The sequence below is a fragment of the Apium graveolens genome, chromosome 5 (genome assembly GCF_009905375.1).
Source record: "Apium graveolens cultivar Ventura chromosome 5, ASM990537v1, whole genome shotgun sequence".
Classification (NCBI taxonomy): domain Eukaryota; kingdom Viridiplantae; phylum Streptophyta; class Magnoliopsida; order Apiales; family Apiaceae; genus Apium; species Apium graveolens.
This window is the reverse complement of record NC_133651.1, coordinates 46768363-46773216: the sequence shown is the minus strand read 5'-3', so window position 1 is coordinate 46773216 and position 4854 is coordinate 46768363.

The following is a 4854-nucleotide window of genomic DNA, read 5'->3' as shown; positions in this document are numbered from 1 at the left end:
AACCAAAACCAAAACTATTACACTAAGGTCGAAAGGCCATAACCATCCACCATGCTCATACAACACATAAAAGCATGTTAAAACACATAATCTGATCTTAACATATCATATTATCCATGATCTAATCATAAAAAGAAAATATGACAAAAATCAGAAAAATCATAATCAAATCAGAAAAACAAGAATCACTATTTACGGGCAGTAAACGACGTCAAACGCCTTACAGACGAGTCATTGATAGCTAAGCTATCAGTTTTATTCAGACGCTCGTTTACCTATGGAATAGGGTATTCATTTGCGTAAATCGGACACCAGACCCAGATTTCAGCAAATCTACAGCAGCCAATTCAGAATTCGTATTTAATATGATTCTCATAATTAGAACAAACATAAATCATGTATATATCAGTATATATACAGATTACATAATCATCTTATGATTATACAACTCACATGAATATCATATATTCAAAACCATACATATATAAGCATATTATATCAACATCAAATCATGGCGAATCACGTACATGCTCATATATCGAAAACAGTTAAACACATAAACGAATTAAAAACTTTTCGCAAGTAGCTCTGATGCCATTGAAGGGTTTTTAGCACATAAACGCAGCAAAAATGTAAACTTAAATCTTAAAAAAAACCGAAACCCTCCGCAGGATCCATGCGAAAAATAATATTTAATTCGTAGTACAGTATGTTTACCTTAAGAAGCTTTACATTAATGGAAAGATGGAGGTCTTTAATAGCGATCCAAGAACCACGAGCGGAGATCCTTAGCAGCTGCTCCTCAAGTGTGAAACACTCCACCGGTATCCACCAAGAAAACGATGTAATGGAGAAAGAGGAGGCGGAGAGAATTAGGGTTTTGTAAAAAAATTTTGGTTGAGACAAAAATAGGGTTTATAATAGTATATTTATAGGCAAAATTTTTAGCTGAAAATTTTCCCATAAAATATTATTATTATTAACCCTTTATTATTCTCATTAATAATTAAAACACCTTTTAATTATTAATTCTTTTTCTAAACACTTTAGAAATAATTCTCTCTCTTGATTTAATTTCCAAAAATTAAATTCTTAATTAATAATATTGAGAACCGTTTCTTAATTAATTAATAATATATTAAATCTCATTTAATTAATTATTAAATTTTCCAATTAATTATTTATTTCATAAATAAATAATTATCAGCCATTATTAATTAATTCCTCCACCATTAAATCATTCTCTTTTATGGTGTGACCCTGTAGGTTCAATATTAAGCCGGTAGTAGAAATAAATAATAATAAAACTATTTTATCATTATTTATATAAATTCTCTAATTTATTAAATATGATTAATTAATTAATCATATTTATTCTACATCGTGAGGGATACTTCTCAGCATATCGCGACTATCCGGATAATACGAATTCACTGCTTAGAATACCAAGAACCTATTCAGTGAGTAGTTACCGTACAATTAATTCCTTCTACCCTGCAATGTCACAATTAAATACAAGACATGGAACTTGTGTCAAGCCTATCTTATTTAATCACTTGCTTTTCCATTCACTATGCTTAGTTCTATTTAATGTAAATTAGAAACTCCTTTCTAATTTCATTCACTCTGGCCAGAGATTTCTGAACTAACATAAGTGGATCAGCATTGAACATTCTCTTCCTACACTAGAAGAGGTAGATCCTTTATTGATCATACACTATCTTCGTGTACAAATTCCTATACCCAGTAGAGCCCTTATAATTGTCCCTTGAGACTAAGAACTAAACCAAAACATAGTTCAGTATACACAAGATGACTATGATGACCTCAAGTCTAAGGATAGTTGTACAACTATCACTATGTGAACAACTGCTGACACGTGAGTGAACTCCATCAGTTGTTCAGCTATGTGAGTCATGTTCAATTAACTTATTCTATAATAAGCACCTACATACTAGCTATATTGTCACCACACAAATGTCTATGAGAACAGACATCCTTCATAATGAAGCAAGCATAGTATGTACCGATCTTTGCGGATTACTAATTACCAGTTAGTAATCCTACGACCAGAAACTATTTAAGTTTGGAGTTATCATCTTTTAGGTCTCATTATTATGATCTCATCACAATCCATAAAAAGCTTTACTCTAAACTGTGGTATATCTTATTTAAACATTTAAATAGATAGAGCCCGCAATAAAAACAAAACAAGCCTTTTATTAATATCAATGAAATCAAAACAGATTAAATAAAAGTTATTCCTAAATCCTCATACATGATTGAACTTAGGACATATCTCTTTCAGAAGCTGCAAAGTATCAGTTGTCGAAACATGATTCTTGCCAATAAAAGATGTTTTTACCTGCTTTCCTAGCTGACAGGCTGAGCATGGTTCAATCTTCTTATATTTCAGCTTGGGCAAACCTCGAACCAGACCATGAGAAGAGATCTTTCTAAGAAGATTCATGTGAACATGACCTAGATGTCGATGCCAAAGATTATGTTGATCTTGAACAGTAGCAAGACAGATTTTCTCCTACTGTTTATCAAAATATAACACAAAAATATTTCCTTTTCTTTTGCAAACTAAAGCAAACTCGTTAGTCTTAGTACCAATATAACAGACATCTTTATCAAATTTAACTTATGACCAGCATCAGTAAGTTGGCTTACACTGATAAGATTGTATTTCAAACCATCAACTAAATGAACGTTAGAAATAGCAAACCTGTCATTACCAATTATGCCTTTTCCAATAATGCTGACGGTGTTTGAATCTCCAAGAGTAACTAAGCCACCTTTCTTGGCAACTAGAGATACAAACTTGGATTTATCACCTATCATGTGACGTGAACAACCACTGTCGATGATCCATTTATTTCACGGAACATGGACCTTCAAGCAAACCTGCAAAAATTGCTTTATTTCTTAGGTACCCACTTAACCTTGGGTCCTGGTTAGTTAGTATCACAAATCTTATATAAATATCTATCTGATTTCTTAATCCACATCTGAACAATATTAACAGATGTATTAGCAGATTTATATCTAGCAGACGATTTATAAGATGAGTTAGAGGAGTGGCCCTTGATACCATATAATCTAGATTCAGATGTAGGATGACCAGCTTTGCCACAATCTCGACATTTCTCATAAGGTATCTTATACTTTATAGGAGCTCGCTTGTAACTGCCTTGAAATGCACGTTTCTTGATTGATTCACATCCTAAACCTCCTTTATCAAGAGAAGATTTGCATTCAAAGTTCCTTCTCCGTGAAAACATTTCGCTAAATCCTTTTCAAGCTGTGCCACTTTCTGCTTTAACTCCGGAACCAAGGGATCAGGAGCACTGTCTCGTTTGACAGTTTCTGGATCAACAGAGATTGACTCTTTCTTCAAAGCTTCAAGACATACATCTTTCATCTCAATCTCATTTTTGAGATATTGATTTTCTTCAGTAAGTTTTGAAACCCTTTCAAGCAACAATTTGTTTTCAGTAACCAAGGCTTCCTCCTTCATGGGGTCATCCATTTCACTAAGAACTTCACTTAATGCTTATTTTAAATAAGCATTCTTTTTTTTAACTTCTTAACCTGGACCTGCAAATTCAACATCGATGAAGATATATTTGAATTATACTTTATATTTTGTACCTCATCATTGTCACTGGAACTGTCCTCGAGTCCTGCAAAGCAAAGTTGAGCTACTTCATCGTCTGAATCGATCTCCACGTCAGATTCATCATCACTCCAAGTAATAAATGCCTTCTTTTTTGTTCTTCAGCTTGTAGCAGTTCTTTTTGAAATGCCCTTTCTTTCCACACTCAAAACAAGTGTCCTTGCTTTAATTTGTTTTATTCTCCTTGCTCGGATTAGATTTGAAGTCCTTCTTTGGCAACTGTGACTTCATACGTCGTTTGGAGGCATTCTGTTTGGCAAGAAATTTATGAAACTTCTTTATTAGAAGAGCAATCTCTTCATTAGAATCATCAGGAGATTCTTCTGCATCTGTATTAAGTGCAAGAGTTTTTTTACGAGGAGCTTCATCTTCTTCATCATATCTGCGTAGCTGATTTTTGAATTCTTCCAATTCACTGAACAGTGTTAGAGTGTCCATAGTCGAAAGCAGTGTTGGATCCTGCAGAATGGTAACTTTTGGAGCAAACTTCTTTGGCATTGTTCTGAGGATTTTCCTATTGATCTCAGATTACGGAATGATCTTTTCCAGAAGAAAGATAGAGTTTATCAATGTCAGGAATCTCCCTTGAGCATCTCGCACGCTTTCATCTCTTTCCAACCTGAAACCTTCATAGTCACTCATGAGCATACTTAGTTTTACTTCACGTACCTTAGACGTGCCTTCGTGGCTGACTTTGATCGTATCCCAGATCTGTTTGGAAGTAGTACATGCTGATACTTTTCTTAATTCTGTAGCTACCATGCCATTGATAAGTGAGTTCATAGCTTTAGCATTGGAGTTCATTGGATTCACTTCTTCAGGAGAGAGATCCTTGAGAGATTTTGGCTTCCCATCTTTCATAGGAGTTGTAAAACCATTTTCTACAGCATCCCATTCGAATGCATCACGCTGGAGAAAGATTTTCATCCGGCACTTCCAGTCATTGTAGTTTTCAGCACCATGAAACAGTGGTGGATAATTGTTTGAATACCTATCTGGTTGAGCCTTGGATCGTTAGCAAAATAAACACTAAAAAAAGAATTAAATGCACCTGCTCTGATACCAATTGAAATTCAATGGCTCGATAGATAATATTATATTCTAACTGTCAAGGTAAATGGGACAGTCTCTTATGCAAATGGGACAGTCCCTTTATAAATGAGACAATGAAT